The sequence below is a fragment of the Quercus suber genome, unplaced genomic scaffold, assembly GCF_002906115.3.
Source record: "Quercus suber isolate HL8 unplaced genomic scaffold, Cork oak 2.0 scaffold_417, whole genome shotgun sequence".
NCBI lineage: Eukaryota > Viridiplantae > Streptophyta > Magnoliopsida > Fagales > Fagaceae > Quercus > Quercus suber.
In genome coordinates, this window is record NW_027069868.1 from 641151 (window position 1) to 661063 (window position 19913).

Sequence of the window (19913 nt, forward strand, 5' to 3'; positions counted from 1 at the left end):
TATAGCATATGTAACATATACTAAGCAATTAAACTTCAGACATCATAATTTAGAACTACTGTTTCTTTCACTGTGTGTCACTGAGAAGCTTCAAACACATACATGAGGAATGTCTTGTGATAAGCTTTTCTCGTATAATTCCTTCAACCAAAGCAAGGAAGACATTTTCTTGCCACTATGGGCCTAGCTCCTATTAAATACAACATTATTTAGTGGTGCAAGTCAAAAAGGAATGAAATAAAATTTTATTTTTAAACAGTCCACTCACAGAACAAGTAGCAAATTAACATTGATTGATCTCATAAACCACGCTTACAAAATAAATATGATTTCTGGATGATATAAGTATTGGAATATGTAGAAAATAAATGAGAAGTAAGAACCAAATCAAGTAGTGCAGCCACAAACTCAGGAGTGTGATCGTTAATTCTTTGGCGACATTGGTGCGAATGCGAGGAACCATATCAAGGTCAGTGTGACTTCAGACTGAAATTTAAAGGAAATGGGCAAAAACGATTCGTATCGGGCTGGATAGGCAATCTAGGAGACGGGTTAATGGGTTCAGTCCCAGATATGGAGGCCCAATTGCAATTTTCGATTTTTATTATACCCAAAATAATGGAAATTGGATTTAGCTTTAACTGTGATGACTCTTGCTTTTTTTCTTTTTTTTTGGTTGATAATTCAGTAGTTTCCAGAGCATTTGAGATCAAGATATTTCTATTAAAAATAGCAGAAAGTATCAAACTCATTATTAAACTTGAGAAAATGGGGGTTTGATCTTGATGAATTTGAATATGGCGGCAAAGTTTTAATGAGAGATTGTCACTCACTATCACCTGCTATTGTATATTTAAAATAAAAAAACATGTCTAGTTAAAAAAGTACTGAAAGTAAGCCACACTCAAATTTTGAATGGCTGAAATTCTCTTTATTCTAATCCAAATTCGGTGTTATTTAAGGGGATATTAGAACTAAGTAGTAGTATAGCCAAGTCAACACCACCAGAGTAAAACAAGCAATTGAATTTTTTGCTATGCGGGTGTTTTTTCCCCGGATCAAACAGGTACAATTTATATTTATTCTATTTTTCATATATATTATTGTTTATAATAGTTTTCGGTTTTTTATCAATTTAAGGTACACTATTTCACTTTTTTAATTTCATATTCTGCTTTCAATCAACAATCATATCTTTCTCTTGCTTAGATTTTTTGCTTTATTGGTATTGATAATCTTATTCTTTTGCTGAATTCAATTTTAAATTTGATTGAAGGTTGAATTTGTACATACCCCATTTTGCATCTCACATTTAACCCCACTTGCATTACATTGCATATTATCACCATTTAATGTCTCCAAGGCAAGACTGTAATTTTGATCATTTGATCTCCAAATACCTCTGATAAAAAAATCTTAAGGTCATAACGATCAAAATAATAGTTCATGAGCATTTATCGGACCACTAGATTAAAAGATACCAAAGAAATAAGGTTTAACAGTAAAGGAAACTTGCATGAAACCAATCTCGTCCATAGGTGATTATGATCTCTTAATTCTAATTGGTCTATTTTTAGTATAATTTAAATTAAATGACGTGTCATATTCCTATTGGCTGTGTTGATACCTCGCAGTTGTCGACCACCCAGAAACAGTGACACGCATGCCTAGTGGCGACGCCATGTTAAGCTTAGAATGTTCTCAGGAATACCTAACCTAAAATATATATATATATATATACAATAATTTAAAATTTTTTATTTATTTACCCTTTAAAAAAAATTAGGAACACCCTCAAATAATCATATGAAGGTACGTAGAGCATAATGTAGGAAAACTGGGGTTGTGAAGCTTCATTGGCCTGGACAAGCAAGAAATTGTTGAAATTTTAGTGCGAGGCAGAGCTAGATACACAAGTTCGTATTATATAGTGGTTAAATTGTACACTTTAATTTAAAATGATGACATGTACAAACATTTTCCTGCCGTGGTTAATAGTCAAGGAAGTAAAAGTTTGGCTGCTCTAGATTCTTGTAGTGCATTAATGCTATTTGTCAAATGCTTCCAAAAATGTAAAAATACGTGGCATCTTCAATTGGTAAATTTTTCAAGAATTTAGTATTAATTGAAAGTTCAAAATGGGTATGAAACACCCTTGAACGTTTAGACCCCAAAATACAAATTATCAATTCAAGCTTATAATCAAATAATTAATGTGCGGAACATGATAACAAGCTTATAACAGAATTGATAAACAATCTAAGCCAAATATAAACACATCCACAGCAGTAAATATAAGGCAAAGATAAAGGGAAGGAAGATGCAAACACACAGACAACACACGACGTGTTATCGAAGAGGAAACCGAAGTCCTCGACGTAAAACCTCTCCGCCGCCCTCCAAGCGGTCAAATAATCCACTAAAGAATGTAGTTGGGATACATGAACAGCAGAAGATCCTCCAAGCCTAATCTACCCAAGTACCTAAGCCCTCAAGCTTCTTGCTCCAACGAGGTTGTGCCGAACCTATTTCCTCTTTAGCTTCCTGGATTCTGCTACTAGACCATAGCATCAACCAATGTATATTGGTTCCTTCCAAACTGCTTCCCTTAGTACCAAATGAACCTTCTCACAAACGTAGGTGTGGTGAGAAAAGGATTTGGTCAATCACCTCTCAAGGGTATGACAATGGAGAGGAAAAGAGTAGAGGAATTTGTAGAGTCTCTTAGATGAAGATTGGAGATGAGGCAATCTTGTTTTTCTCTAAGTTTTTCTCTCACAAAACTCTCTCTAGAAGCTCTCTCAATTTAGTGGGGATAAGGGTCTATATATAGTGAGGTGAGAAAAGAATACGAAGAGACAGTATTTTGCCAAACAGGGTAAATTGACGGCTTGGTCTCGCGGCTTGTCCAAGTCGCGAAATCAAGTCGCGACGTAACGGCCTGGCCAGCCTGGGACTTTTGTCCTGTAGTGCGACAGCTGGCGCGACCCTTCAGCTTCCCTATGTGCAACTCACGTGCCTGAAGTTGGCGACTTGCAGCCACGAGCCACCCGCGAGTCCTAGCCGCGAAGCTCTGCTTCTTTGCACATACTTGAGCTTTTCTTCACATCTTCTCACACACAACCCTTACAAAAATCCCACCTAAATACAGGGTTACTAGGTGCTTAAATTACAAGCAAATTGGCACGAAATAAAGCCAACAAGATGGTTGATAAATTTCAACCTTACATTAATAATTTGATAATGTGCTCTTGAGAAAGTGAAAGCAGAATAATTAATCATAATAGAAATTAAGAAAACAAGCCTCTGTTGGAGCATCCACTACCGTTAAAAATAATAATAATAATAATAAAAGAAAAAAGATCCCGGAGCCAACACTACTGTCTGATTTGTGATTAGTGCTGCCACTACCAACCTTAACAGTGTTTTTCTATCTGTTTATTTATTTATTTATTATTAGCGTTGGTGTGTTTGGTAAAAATTGTTTAAAGGGTACATTGATAGTGTCTAGGCCATTAATTAACTCACCCTTCCATGCGTAAAAGATAAAAGAAAAAAGTATTCAATCCCTCTCCTCATCTTACCTTCCTTTCTTTCGTTTTGTTATTATTCACTTATATTAATTAACTTTGGTATATATTGCAGTGTTTTTAGAGAAATCTTTATGTCTCTATTCGAATAGAGTAACCAAACTTGATCTACTTAAACACAGTAAGGCGACGAATTACTCACATTCATAGACATAAACTTTATGTCTCTTTTCGAATAAATAAACCATCACATACAGTTGAAATTAGTAATGCGTATAACATAACACCATATGTTTTTCCACCTTTGAGGCTGAGGAAATGGAACGCGTATAAACCCTGTTACTGATGATTGCAAAGCATTATGTTAAATGAAAAGGTAAATATAACTTGCTATAGACCCTGTGTAATTTTAGTGGGCATCCTTCTTGTGAACATTTCCACCATAATTAAAAAAGATCATCCATGTGTAATTTTAGTCATCTAACTTTCTTAATGAGTCATGTAACTTGTTTAAACTAAATAGTACACATAGATACTCATATAATTTGTTAAGTAATGAGTTGAAAAAGATAACTTCAAACATGTTTATAGCTAAACTTTGTATCTTTAAGAGCATTTGCAGCAGTTGAGCTAAATAGTTATATTGCTATTTTAGCTCAACCAAAACACCAAAAAGAGCATGCAACAATGGAGCAATACTTATAATTTTTAGCTCAATTACTACAGTGCACATCTATCTATAGATGTGCATTGTAGCTGAGAGCTAAACAAAAAAAAAAAATTTTTTTACTCCTCAGTCGGATTAAAATATTATTTTTTCTTTCTTTTAATCTGCTTCGAATTGCAAATGAGCCCGGCTTCCCTTCTTTCTTCCTCCACTTTCCTCATCTTCTCTCTTCTTCCTCCACCACTAGCCCGATCTCACAGCCCAGCTTCGACCTATCACCGGCGCCGACCCATCTCGCCTATCTCCCCACCCATTCCGCCAACCAACCTATCTTGCCGATCAAACCCACTTCTCTTCCGTCGATCAGACCCATCCGTCGATCAGACCAAGCCGACCCAAGCCTCAAGCCGCCGATCCACGCCTGGGTTTCTCTGGATTTCATGGGTTTCATTCGTCGATCCAAGCTCTGGGTTTCATCATAGAAGCCGCCGCTGCCTTCCTCTACCCATTGCTTTGGTTTTCTGTCGATCCAAGCTTTGGGTTTTTCATTTTTTTTTTTTGGCGTGAATTTGATTGCCGTGGTGTGGGTGTTGCCTAGTGGGTCGGGTGGGTGTGGGCTTGGTTGATTTTTTTTTTCTTTGTTAAAGGCTGTGGTGGTGGTGGTGGTGGTGGTGGTTGTGTGTGGTTGTTATTGATGTTTATTGTAGAGTATATATTATTTTATTGTTGTGGAAATATTATTTTAATGTAGTGTTTATATTATTTTATTAGGTTAAAAACTAAAATAGATCCACTATTATAGCATGTGTATATGTAAAATAGATAAAGTGACTTTTTGTGTAGCTAAATAGATAAAATTTTAGATTCACTGCTGTGAATGCTCTAATAAGTGTTTATTTTTGTGTTTGTGGCCATCCAACCTTTGTCATCTACAAGTGTACCTAACTTACTTTGTGAGACCCAAGTTTGGGTTCATGAACAAGTCCAAAAAGGCCTATTCTTTTTCCTCTAAACCAAACTCATTCAATTACGCATTAAAAGATACATGGGCTTTGGCCATGTATGAAATAAAATGCTTTAAAATTAGAGATATTAGGCCCATAAAGAATTTGGGTTTTACTTCATATGAGTTGGTAGGATATTCGCAAAATGGCCATCAACAATGTTAACATGCTATCTAATCTAACCTAATACACTAATTTTTGAAGTTGAGAGAAACTTTGTGAAGAGAGCATGTTAGCTACATAGCGTGTGGACAACAATCATTCATGGTTTTTTATTTATTTATTTATTTTTAATAATTTGATAATTACAATGTATGAGGAGAAAATTGAACTTTGAATGTCTTCATTATTAGACACACTAAGATGTGTCAACTGAGTTACAATACTTTTAGCCATTTGTGTAATGATTTTAAACTAGTGCTTGTAATGACTTAATAAAGGTGAATTTTTTTCTTTTGCAAATAATTTGTAGTATTATTTTTTATACATATGATTTATTAAATAATTTGTAGTGTGTGTGGAGGTATTTTGAACCTTCTTATTCAATTTCGATCTTTACTTTCTTTCAAAGGATATGTCACTTATATTTGGATTTAAGCTTAAAAAGAACCCAAAATAAAAAGTTATTAAATATAGAATTTTTTAATCATAATTATAATTACAATAAATTATAACTAGATGGGATAGTGTAGAAAAATATGAGCTTTCAAAAACTTATGTGACAACATTAAAAATTAAAAATAAAAATAAATCTTAGAGTTCATGACTACATTCATAATCATAATCATAATCATATTAGAACCATATTACTCAATAATTTATTTTAATTTGAATAAGAATCAAATTTTAAAATAGGACAAAACACATTTTCCTCCCTTTATGTCTAGGATAATTCACTATTCCCCCATTTATCTTTATTATCAACTAATTTCTCCCTCTATGTTTTGAAAGATGAGCAAATATCTCTAATTTCTTACTTTCTCAGTTAATCTAACGAAAATTTTTAAAGAAATTATTAATTGTCCACCACATGAAAGAGAAAGTCGAAAATTGCATTATTGTTTTCTTAGATTGCATTTATTATCATTGTAATTTCATTGAATTTAATTGAAAAAGTAACAGATTGAAAATATTTACTCATTTACCAAATATAGAAGAAAAAATTGGTTGGTTTCAAAATAATGGAGGAAATTATGAATTACCTCAAAATAGATGAAAAATAAAAAAATAAAAAACTTCTTCACCCCTTTATGCTTAATTTATTTGCTAAATAAGCCAATATAGACAAACACTTTTTCTTAAAATATATATATATATATTAAAAAAAAAAAAAAAATCTTAATGAAGCTAAAGTCGAAAAGCCCAAAAACTACCATCCAAAATAAGAAAAAGAAACCCGTATCTGATTCTGACCAAACTTTTCTTTTCTTCCCTCACATTGCCCCACCGTAGTTGTGTCTTTTCCTTGTCTTTGAAGTGTTGAAGGGAGAAGCAAGGAGCTCTCCTGAACTGGCTGTGCGTTTCTCCAGGTGCCAAATTTCTTCTTTCATTTCCTTTTGTTTGGATGCTTAGAAAATGAGGAAGCTTAGCCACGAAAAAAAATTCACACAAAAAATTGGTAACTGGGTGTTTAAGAGTAAGGCCTTTTAATTAATGAATGAATGAAACATAAAAACTCGAATTTCAATCCTAAAAGCCCAGTGAAGGTTTGTTGGGTTCATGTTTCGACTTAACTTCTCTGCTTCCCGAATTCTGTTAAGTTTAGACAATGGTGGTCTCTCTGCCTTCAGCTTTTCATTTTGTGAGAAGCCAATTTATTGAGTAGACTTTGAGCTAGGAGAGTGGTGGAGAATAGAGAAATTTCAATGCTGGGGATGAAATTCTTGCTTTGGTCATAGTGTTTATAGGAACTGGAAGATTTGCACTTGCTATTGGAATCGGAATTGCAACTGATTTAAGCGCTGTCGCGCGTTACGTGATAGTTTTTAATATGCAGAAGTATGGTCTGCAGACTGCAGGTTAGTGAATTTATCGTTGTAATATAATGATAGTGTTCATCACACAATCCATATATTGTACAATGTTACATGTTGAAATGAAATGTTCGAAGTTTCTAATTTGCGTCTAGTAAATCATTTATTCAACATAGAAGTGAAAGTTAGTCTCCAATTTTTTTTTTTTTTTTTGGATAAGTTAAGATAGTCTCCAATTTTAGATTATCTATTATTCAACATACAAGTGGATCCTTTTGTAATAGAGTGGCTATATTTTAGCTTAGCCATCAACCTACTGCAACCCTCCTTTTTCCGGGCGTGGGATTGACTATGAAAATACATGAGGCCAACCTTGACTAGTCCGTTGAGTATGTATAGCTGACCCCAAAATTTTGGGCTGAAGGTCTGATTGTTGTTGTTGTTATTTAAAATACAAGTCCTCAATTTTAGCTTGTAAAGGTACTGCTACTATATCTAATGAAATTTCCTGAAAGATTATCTTTAATTCTTTTAAAAAAAATTATTATGTTTAGTAAGTTGGCCAAGGCCTTTAACAGCATTCTTGATTTCCTTTTTAACCAAATCCTAACCGCTAATACGCCTCCTATAATAAACCATAGCCCCATCTATCATGCTGTAGTAATTGTGTCCTGTGTTCTTGTGGTATTAGAGGGTTCAATATCAGGGATGCAAGGGAAATGTTTGTTGATTACTTAATAGGCTATCTTTAAGTTAAATTTAATAACGTGCACAATTCTCCTCATTATTATAATTTTCAATTGCATTAACAAGTCATTATCTAAGGTTCCTAACACAAATGCACTTTTGAGAATAAATATAATGGCTAACCTCTGTCATTGTCTTGGCAAGGACTTTCAAAACAATCTTGTAGGTGCTCTATAATAATTTTAACTACCAGACACCTTTTGGGTAGTTTCTTTTAAGAGATCAATGTCCAAAATATTCCGACTTTAAAAAAAAGAGGGAATAGTTCCTTTAGTAGTTATCAAATTTTGCTTTTCTTTTTTTCCCTTTCCTCCATTTCTTAGGGCATTCAGATGTTATAAATGAAAGTTCAGGGAATACTAAAATATATTTCATTGGGGTAGGGGTAAAGCTGTGATGTTTAATGTTTTTTGTTAAAACAACACTATAAATAGTAAACTGGATATGCAATGAATGCTGAGATCAAAATGACCTCTAATGTAGACACCCTGCAGCTCCAAGTGCTCTCAAATTTAGACCAAACTAACAACAAGAAGAAAAAGCTGAAAAGAGCTCTGGCCACATTTTTTTCTTCTTAGGGATTGGTGGCACGTTGGTGCAATGATTTTCTTTTGGTTTGACAGCAATTAAAATGATAGGGAGGCTTTAGGAACTTTAAGCAACATTAGGGGATTGATTGCTCTGTTTTAAACTTTAGTGGGACAATGCAGCTCAGTTGATATGGTAAATATTTGTAATTAGCCTTTTATTTTACTATGAGAAATTGAAGTGTATTAATTTTTTATGTTTCTTACTTTTCACTCTCATCTTTTTCCCCTCTTACTTCCAGCAAAATAAAATATATCTGATTACTTTTCTTTCTTCTTATGCACTTTATTACAAACCACTTAGGATGTAATTGAGGCAAGGATCATGGTTCAAGCCATTGAAGGATGTGGAAGGAAAACTTGCAGGTATTGTAAGTAATCCACTATACATACCGAGTGACAATATCTCTGGGCTACAAGCTGAGATTGGTAGACATGAACCAAGACTTTTATTAGATGGGGTCTTAATGGCATGGATGATCTTCTCCATCTTTGCAATGGGGCTGCTTTGATGTTAAAACCTGCTGGATTTTTCATTTTTGAGGTGTGGATCTTTTAATACCTGAATGATCATACTACCAAATATATGTAATTTTTCAACATTTGTTCAATGATAATGTTATAGAAATATTTGAAATTGCAATATCTGCAAAGTTGCTTTATCCTCTATGTGTTAAAATAAAATAATTTACAATGGATTTTACTTTGAGGTTAGATTTGTAAATTACAAGAGGTCGAGCCTTTATGCGATGGCAAGTGAGTTCCACCAAAAGCAATAGGTTGCGGGTTCAAGTTTGGGAATCAGCTCCTCCTAACAAATTTGGGGTAAGGCTTCCTACCATTACCTATCCTAGACCCTACAAAAGTGGGAGCTATGTGCATTGGGTACGACCTTTTTTTGGATTTGTAAATTAGAAATGTTAAATTCTAGTGCTTGGATTAGCATAAGAAGGGATTTCAACAATCCCCAAGGAACCTGAACACATCAATTCGCAATATCAAAGTCCCAAGTATGGACTCCATCATCAACTGTTGTCGTAGAAATTGTTCTTGTGAGAAAATGGGTGTTTCTACCGATGGATTGTACATGCATAGTGTGTGTATAAGAATGAGATGGGAGCTTGACTAAGTTGCACGGACATGCCATTTTTTGTGTCATGTTGGTGTCGGACATCGGAACGGGTACAACTCGCCAGATTCTGGTGTCTGGCAAGTGTCCTATTTTTTTTTTTTTTTTCAACATGACTCTGATAGTCAACAGTGAAAAAAAAAATCATAGATTTTGACAGATGAACTTACCAATACCATTGATTTTGTGATATACCCTAGAACAAAGAATCCATTTAGAGTCTCAAGTTCTCAACCCACCCTCTCTCTGACCTCTGCCTGCTACTGCTGCCCTCTGTCTCTCGCCGGAGCTAGATCGGGCCGATCGGTGAGCTCCATAGACGTCGACACTGTGCCTAGGTGCCCTGTCCCTTTCGGTGATCTCTCTCTCTCTCTCGGCGTGGACAACAGGTCCGACCTCCTCTCTTTGTTTTTTTTTTTCTTTTTTCTTTCTTTCAGATATTAACTTTGGTGTATGGGTCATAACGCGTTTGTTTGTTTATGAAATGTGGGAATGGGTCATAATTGTTACTCACTTATTTATAATGCATTTGTTTGTTTGTTTTTTTCTTTTTTTTTTTAACCCCACTCTCACAGACTCACTTGTTATCCTTTTATGTTGTTAGTTTGACATTGAACTTGTTATCCTTTTATGGTTTGTACTCTAAACATTTTATGTGTATTATTTTGCTACTTTGGGTGTTAGTTTACTTATTTGTAGTTCTTACATAATTTAAATTCTAGACATAAATTTATTATATGTCTGCCTAAATATAAATTTTAATTAATTATTTAACTGCCGTGTCGTGTTCTTATTTTTAAAAAATTGCCGTATCCCCTTGTCTGTGCAACATAGGAGCCTGATGCATCTACTGTTGAATGCATACCAACAGATAAGTTCAACAAAGAAATGAGACACTTGGGTGAGTTAGGAATGGTCAAATATGATCCATAAGCACATGAAGATTTTGGAATGGGAAGCCTTCTCCCAACCTTGGTTGTAGAGACTAAATTCCTCTGATACATGTCAAGAATTAGTAGACCTGATTGTAGGCCGTCATTCTTGGTGGTCACCAAAGATAATAATACAAAAAAGGACCTGGGTAAGGTACTAACCTGGCTCTTTGCAAACGATTCTGTCAATGTCCATATGACTTGTTGGTGAAAAGGACAAGAACTTGAGATGTTGGTGTAGGGATAATGAGATGTTTAATGGGTCTGGAATCTGGATGGTTGGATGTGCTATTAGGATTCTTATATTGCAAATGCTGTTCTAAAAAAATTATTAACAATAGTGTTATTTTAGTGACTTTAATATCTAGTTTGGATGAGTTCTTCTATTCTGGAACCTGACACCCTTGCCTTGAACCCACCCCCAAACTTAATTAGGTTGTGTCCTTATATGTTGGATTCCTTAATTGGGTCCAAATGGTTCAGAAACCATGTTTTTCTTGTCTATTTCTACCTGTGCACATACCTCAACCTGTGTCCCTGTTGCATGGCTTCTAGTGGTTTTGTTTATGAGGAAGCCTCAATGTTTTTCTTTTCCCTGTTGCATGGCTTCTAGTGGTTTCATATATGAGGAAGTCTCAGTGTTATTCTTTTGCTTTTCCCTTTTAATATCTAGGGAACACAAATTGTTTAATTTTACATTCTCCTGTGTTATGCCATATAGTTTATGATAAAGTATTTCGTACTCCTTTACACTACCTGTGTTTTTGAACTCATTAAGCATAATTTATTTTTTGTCCCTACTTTGGATTTCTTTTTTTGTTAAGTAATGTCAATTTAGTGAAAACAGAAAGCGTATGCAGGAAGTATATAGTAAAAAAAAAATGAAAAACACCAATGAAAAGTAGAAACAAAGAGCAGAGAAAGATACAAGCGTAGAAATTATTGGCAAATTAGAGAAGAATCCAAGAACTCCATCAAAGAATACACATAGAAAGTATAGGATTTCAAACTTCATTCATAAAGGGTCTTCAAAAACATGAACTTGAAAGGCAAAGTTAACTCCTTTCCCTTAAATGTAGGTTGATTCTTCTCCATCCAAATGCACAACATAAGACAATCAGGAATGGAACCCCACACTTCCTTGAATCTACGGAATCCGTAGGCTCCTTTCCAAGGCTCCAACATAGCCATAACATAACTTGGCATGACCCAAGTGATTCGAACTAGGCAAAATAGACAAAAAAGCCCACAGGTCACAAGCAATAGGACAATGTAACAGGAGATGACTCACTGACTTACCATCAGATTTGCACAGGCAGCACCAGTCTGCCATGATAAAATCCCTCTTTCGAAGATTATCCATCACCTATATATTCCCAAGACCCATCACCCAAACAAAGAATGCAACACTAGGTAGGGTTAGCGTTTTCTGTATGCATTTCCAAGGAAGTTGGATAGGATTTACAGCCCTTAACCTGTAATCCAGTCTTAGGTGATGGAAACGGAACCCATCTATCAGGACCTGTAGGGGTTACCTTCGCTGCATACATATCATCCAAAACATTGGGCTGCAGAATCTAACTCTCAGTCTTGTGCTTCTAAAATGAAGGCAGGTTTCCAATGCACCTGACCGTTGACCCATTCAAAATGGTCTGAATTCTGAAATCAACGCCTCTTTGTCTCCGTCAAACCTGAACAACTCAGGGTATCTATCCTGGAAAGTCCCATTGCTATCCCATGATACTTCCAAAACAAAACTTGGGAACCAACCCCCACCTCAAAACGAGTGTATGAAGCAAACTTCTCCCAACCCTTACTGATATTTTTCCATGGGCCTACCTCATAAGGACCTTTTACCATTCCAGAGTACCTCTGGCATCAAGTTGTACTGTACAATGACGACTTCTGTTCCAACCCATACCTACACAGCCATTTCCCAAGCAAAGCTTGGTTAGAAATCAGCAGCTTTCAAATGCCTGCTACCCCTTGGATTGGGTTGCACATAGTAGACCAATAAACCAAATGGAATTTATGCTCCCCGTGAAGCCCACCCCACAGGAAGTCTGTATTTTTTTCCAGCTTGATGGCTACACTAACAGGAATGGGGAAGAAGAACAAGGAATAGGAATAGGTAGGGAGACTTGAAAGCGTACTCTTGATTAAAGTTAGGCTAATAGGCTTCCTCTAGATTATTTCCTCTCATTTCGTTTACACTTGGTTTCACTCTTTCCTACAATGGGTGGAATATGAAATGATAGTAGAATGTATTAACTTTATATACTCTTATTATTCTCATATTATCATTTAGTACTTACAAATACATATTGAATAGATAAAAAAATGTCTTATAGCCATTACTTATAAAAATAATAATAATATATGTCTTATAGTGTCATATGCGGAATAAACTTCTACCTGGTACAGTTTTGACAACAATGATTAACAGGGAATTCTTAAATTAAATTCTATGTGTAAAAAAACAGGGCATACCATGGATGCTCATAAGAAAGGCCTAGCTTCTAACATGAAAAAATGGTGTACCTAGTGCACAAGACTCATTTTGTGGTCTAGGAGAGATAGTTGGTAAGTAACCTTATCCCCAATTTCAGAGAGGTTAATTCCTAGACTCAAAGCTCATGATACATCGCTTGGTGTAGATGGCAATTACCATTGCACCAAGGTTTGACATCTCTTGCTTCTAATCATGAAATGAGCTATAAGTCAACCGTGTTTAATCAAAGAACCAACTGTTTTGCTATGATAATTCTTTCAAGTAGGACAAGTAAATGAAAAAGCTAAAACTCTGAAACGAAGTTAATTTGCATTTGTTTTTTTTTGGTCTTGTTCTCTTCCTTTGAGTCAGCGAACTTGACGTGTGTTTTATCATAGATTTCCATATACTGCACATAATTCATACCGTTGCCTTTTCCTATGAATTTTGTAGGCATAGAAGTAATAAAGAATTTGAAGTATAGATTGTTATGAGGAAAGAATACAGTTCCTCCATTTCAACTCCCCCTCCCCCCCAACCCCAAAACATTGTACAAGTGGAAATGTTTTCTTCTTGTCAATATGAACTCTTAAATATTTAGTTGGAGATGATTAACATTGTAATGAGCATTTTACAATGTTACCCATTTTTCCATGTGTGTGTGTGTGTATATATATAACTCATACCTATAATATGGTTTTGACTTAACCCTCCACCCTTATTTATGAGGAAAGACGCCATTTGATCCAAAGATCATTGGTATTGCATCCTTATAATTATTTCATTACATTAATATCTTATGCAAAGCTAGATGTGACAATCTTTTTTCCTGGATTCTTGACTTATTTTTCCCTACTCAATATCAAGTATTTTCTAGGCTTTTGACCCCAACATAATTAAATCAGATGTCAACTCACCAATTTTTAACTTAATGCTTGCTCTTAGAAGTGCTTTGCTGTGGATTCATGTTTTAAAAATTCATGGTTATTCTTGATGTAATCTATTAATTGTATTTATTTACATTCTTTCCCATCTCTGTAGACTAATGGTGAGAAGCAGTGCAAGTGTCTTGCAAAATACATTGAAAATGACATTAGAGGATGCTTCCACAGTTTGGACATAGTATCTGCTTTTGCTGGCATTCAAAGATTTCTAACTGGATTCTGTCAATGACCAATTTGATTTGTGCATAATCTTGTATTTCAGCCATCAACTAGGAAACAAGGAGAGGAGGAAAGAAATTCTGGAAGCTCTACCATTGATTTTCGGCTAGGTGTTTAAGGCTTTTTTTTTTTTTTTTTTTTTTTAGGGGGGGGGCGGTGGTGGTGGGGGATTTTTTTGTTGAAACTCTATCAAGTGACCAAAAAAAAGGAAAACATAAATTTTATATCCTTGGGCAATGACTTGGGTGGTATAGATGTAGGTAAATATGCTTTGTTTATTAGCAATGTGATATCATGTTTCAGTTTCTTGATCTTCTTGAGACATTTTAATGTGAAGTATGTTGATGAACTACATTCTGGGAGAAATAAGATTTAGTTAAGCCTGTTGGACTTATGTTTATGCTACTTTTCTATTGTCCAAGTAAAACCATCCATGTAGGAATGCAAGAGGATTAGATTGGGTTTTACCAACCAAATGTATAATAAGCTCTCCCTTTGGATCCTACTTGGTGTAAGTGGAGTCATCGATCTCCTTACTGACGATGTCACCACTTGTAGGGGTCGTTGGCATTGGGTCATCCATGGAGATCTTGGACACGTCACGGCCTGGATAGACAGACCCACCCTGCTTCAGGCAGTCATCAAAACCTTCACCATAGTAGACAACACATGCATCAATAAAAGACTAGGAGGCCTTAAAATCCACCATAGCATCGGCTCTAGCCTTCTCTATTTGCTCATGAAGGGTTGTCGGCTTCGTCTCCAAGCTTTCCTTGGCCTTCTGTGCCTTCTCTTGGAGATTGGATTCTTGCTTCAATTTTTCAGTAACAGCCATCGGCTCCTTGTTAAAGGTGTGGACAGCCTCCTTGTACTAATCCATCTCCTTGTTTTGAATATCTTAATGCTTCCGGAGCTGACAAATCACTCCCTTTCTAGCGACGCACCTATCCTGAAGTGCCTTCATGTGCATCGACACCTAAAATAAAAAATAATTGTCAGCAAGAGAAGAAAACATGAAATGGAACAAAGTATGAGAAAAACATACTTTAGTTAGGTCGAAAAGACCCTGCGCCCCTAGGTCTTCCGTCATCTACTCGGCACAAGGGTCCAAGTCCGTCTCCCTAATGATTGACTCAACCATCTCAATGGTATATTCCTTATGCATAAGAAGACAATGAATGGTTCCCTGGGTGACTGGACTAGTCGTCGTCATTAGACCTTTACCAGCCCCATGGCTAGGTTTGGGAGGCGATGGCTACTTTGACTGTTTGTCACCAGCAGGAACGACTAGTCCTTTCTTGAGAGAGCGATCATCCTTCCCGTCACTCTTTCGCTTGGGCATTCCCTTGACGACGCCCTTAGGAGCTGACAAGGAGGCCCCCTCCTTTTCCTTCTGCTTGCATGCCGCGGTCGATGCCCTATCAAAGCTTTTTGCCTTGTTGCCTCTATTTCTACGAAGGGTAAGAAATGGATGTTAGATAAGCAGACTAAAAGAAGACAACGGGAAGAAAGAAGCAAAGGAGTAAGGACTTACGCCGACGGGAGTATGTATTTAGTTTACGAGCTGCAAGTGTTAGCATAGGACCACCACAGTAGGTGTGCAACATGTTAAGGGTGATCAGGTCTCTGCACTTCCATTCATCAAAGGGGATCTTAAGCACCCAATGGATGAAAGCCTCCTGCTCGTTGGTTATACAGGGACAAACGCTAGCTGAAGAAGAGAAAAAACAGACGACGTTAAACACTTAAACAAATAAGTAAAGAAAAAAGTGAAAATGTGGACGATACTAGACTTGAATCCTTGACAATACTCCAAGTATTATCAAAACCATGAGGCATCGTCGCCCACTCTACTCGATGGCACACCCAGTCCGTCCCTTGGAAAAAAAAGTATCTACCATTCCAATTTCTAGTGGAGTCGGGCATATCCGACACCAACCTAAGCAAAATGATATATCCCCTTAAACGAGGAGATATGTTAGGGTCTGTAGCACCAAAAGAACTTGTCCAAGGTAAGCTGATGATTCCCCCCCACTAAGATGACCCCAAAGAATCTCAGCCCCTATGAATATCCTTCAAGCATTAGGGGCTATTTGGATGATGGATAGACTAAGGAAAATGGCTAACTGACGGTGTAGTGCCGTCAAAGGAAATCTCAATCCTGTCGCAAACATGGTGTCATACATGCCGACATCCGTGGTCTTCTCAGAGTAGCACTTTTCAAACTTTCTGGGCAAACAGATTGGAGTGTTATTAGGGATTTGGTAACAGTCTCGTAAATTCTTGAAAATATTATTCGTCATCATCAGCTTGAATTCGTTGGTTGTCCATATAGCTGGAAGGATGAAAGGACGGGTGTGACCATCCCTTAGGCTTCGTAAACTTCCTCCCACAGAAGCTCTCTCGTCAGCCTCACCCTTATCCTCGTCATCCTCTCCCTCACAATCCTCCTCGTTCTCCTTCTCTTCTCTGTCCCCTCTCCCTCCCCTCATTCATCATCATCCTCTCCTCCTTCTCCTTCCTCTACTTCCTCTCCATCATAATTTTTCTCTTCGTCATCAGGATAATGGGCAGACGGTTCCCTCTCTGACAACTAGGATAAGCCCTCCTCAAGCCTATGACCTGACGGGTAGACTTCATCGTAGCCCGCTCTTGCATGAACTGATGACGACTGCTCACTCATCGCTTCTCTATTACCTGACATCTATTCACTTACAAGCGACGAAGGCATTCTATGAACCTATTTGACGGGTCTCTTTATAAAATTGACGACCAACTAGAAAAACAAGGAGTGAAAAGAGAAGAGGACTTACAAAATTAGTAGACGATTTCGTGAAGGTGATAGGATCAGCAAGTTGATGGCAGCAGAGGTGATGAAATGACAGCTCTTTCTCAAGATTAGCAAAGATGAAAAAGGAGAAAATGAGAAAAGGTGGTGAGCTATATATAGGGTGAAAGAGCACGGGAAACGAAGTGATGCATTTGTTCATAATCGAGGCCAGCTAGCCTATGCCACGTGTTGTAGCATTTAATAAAATCTGCTCAAGGAAGCCATTAATGAGCACCCTTTTTTCCAACGGATAAATAATAAAAGGAAAGCTACACTCCACGACTCGTTAGCTAAGACTGATGGAGCCATGGAGTAGGGGATAGCTGACAAGGGTGTTTTTAGGAAAAAAAATAAACTCATTGTATACAAAGAAGTTGACGACTCCATTGAGCCCGTCAGCTTTATATGTGTGTGAAGTAGTGTGAAATTGACAATGCCATAAGCCGACGTCATCATCTCAATACCTGACGGTATCTACATGAGGTGATGGGAATTCCTAGGCTAACGAGAAGAGAGAGACTGACAGGAGTAAAAGAAGCCAACGGGAATAAAGAGCATGAGGAATCCAGCATGGCCTTGCTTGATCCCCATGATTAACCCTAATTAAGGGAGTCCCTATAAGGAAAGGATCCCGCCAATTACGTGCATTTATGAGGATCTTCCTTACAAGGAATGACTCTCTCCACCAAGAAACGAATGCCAACTCTACGCTACTATAAAAACCCCAAAACCTTCACAAACCAAGGTCCATATAATTTACTCTAGCTCTAGCACTCTAGAGTTGTAAAAAGCTCTCTAACATAACCTTCGGAGGGTATTTAGTCGGTACCACACTGGTACTCTTTGTAAGTTCTTCTTTGTTACAATTTTGCAGTTTTTTTCTAGAGCACATGAAGACCGTGTAACTCACAAACGATTTTTGACATCATTAGAGAGTAAGCACTTTTGCATGTCAACATCAACATGCCTAGAGTCCTTAATATTATTAGTTTCTTCTACTTCAATTTCATTATCATTGTCATCCTTTTTTGTTGCCATCTTTACCCCAGTTGCAACTCCTAATTCTGCAACTTCTCTTGGCAAAAGCATTGGGTCGACAACTTGAGCAAGTCTTTTCGGTAATGCCATCTTAACAAAATTATGGAGATTTAGACCATCTTTAAACATATCATCAGTAGGCATCCTTCTTGTAAACATTTCAAGCACAAGGACTCCATAGCTATATAAATCTTCCTTTGTCGATGCCTCACCACCCATGCCATACTCTACAACTCATGGAATGGAAGGAAATTAGGCAATTTCTATCTATAATGAAAAATATGGATAATGGTTTACAAAATTCAAATTCAAAGAAAATGAAATGAATTCATATAGAAAAGTAATATGACATATGATATTACTTCCGCAATGGAAGGAAAATGTACAAAACTTTACCCCAAGGGGCCAAATTATTATTATTATTATTATTTTGCATGTTCAATTTGATTGAAATAAATGCATACAAAGAAGATATGAAGCTTAGCCAAAGGATCAAAATGTCCATCGCCAAATTAACTTAGGCATTTCTTAGAATATGAATCTTTTTTTTTTTTTTGCTATTAATTATTTTATTTAAAATTTTATGTAAAATTAATTATGTGTTTGTATGTACTCAAGTGAATATTTGTTATAAGAGATATAGAAATAGTAAGCAAGAGAGTATGCTAATATGTTTATACTAATTTTACGAATATTAAAAAGCTTATATGCTCAAAAATACAAGTAGTTAATTCTTATCTTTTGATAAAGCGACAAAGAGAAAAGCAACATATTATAGGATTGTTAAGGATTTAAAACTAAATAAGAGAGGTTATACCTAAAGCACATTGCCAATAGATCCTTTTAATCCAATTGTACTAGTTTTGGGAAGAATCATCGGTGCTTGTGAGGAGTCTTGCTAAACTGAAGTCGCTTACATGAGCAATCCTCTCACTATTGAGAAGAATATTGCTTGGCTTTAAATCACAATGTATGATTTATTGCTGACAATAATTGTACATATAATTTAATGCAGAAGCCACATCAATTGCAATAATTATTCATTGAAGAAAGCTCAAATTTTTTGATTGATTTTCGCAATCTGTTATTGGATGTAGCCACATATCTAAGCTCCCATTTGTCATGAATTCAAATACAAGAGCTTTAAATTCATCGCCATTATAATTGATACTAGAGCAACATGTTAAGATCTACACAAGATATCGATGCTGAACATTTCTTAAGACCTTGCATTCTGCCACATAACTCTTGGTAGCTCCTTTAGTTTGAAGATTTAGGACTTTTACAGCAACTAACATTTCTTCTTGATTAAGAACTCCTTTGTAAATTGATCCAAAACTACCAGATCCAATCAAATTTTTGAGAGAAAATCCATTAGTTGCTCAATGAAGCACTTTGTAGGAAATTGCTGGAAGGAGATCCGTCTTTGAGACTATAGAAGATGGTTTCATTTTCTATTTTTTCCTCTAATAAAGAACAAGAAATGATGAAACAAGAAGGCTGAAGGAGACATGCAACCACACATAAAATTGTAATTATTGTTCTAGAAGCTGGAGACTTTCTTGATTTTGTAACTTTAGGGCATTTTGGTAGTTGTAATTGTGGAATACCCCCACAAAGCTTATTGTTTGCAATAATTGATATTGCATCTGCATTTTTGAAAACTCCAATAGTTGGTAGTGGGCCCTCAAGATCATTGAACGAAATGTTCAAGTATTTTAAAAATAAAAGTTTCTCTAGACCTTTCAAAATAAATCCTGATAAGTTGTTTTGCGAAACATCCAAAAGTTCAAGGCCTTTTAAATAAGCTATGGATGAAGGT

At 36.2% G+C, this 19913-nt stretch overlaps 1 long non-coding RNA gene and 1 pseudogene across 1 annotated transcript; one reads left to right on the forward strand and one right to left on the reverse strand.

The window, feature by feature from the left end:
- The first annotated feature begins 6602 nt into the window (after window positions 1–6602).
- LOC112026985 (uncharacterized) lies at window positions 6603–14200 on the forward strand. The gene is made up of 3 exons (XR_010624202.1): window positions 6603–7219; window positions 8813–9052; window positions 14102–14200. It is a non-coding gene; the product is annotated as an uncharacterized LOC112026985 (long non-coding RNA).
- A 3759-nt stretch (window positions 14201–17959) lies between these two features.
- Window positions 17960–19542, reverse strand: LOC136062462 (probable LRR receptor-like serine/threonine-protein kinase At3g47570; annotated as a pseudogene).
- Window positions 19543–19913: the final 371 nt, after the last annotated feature.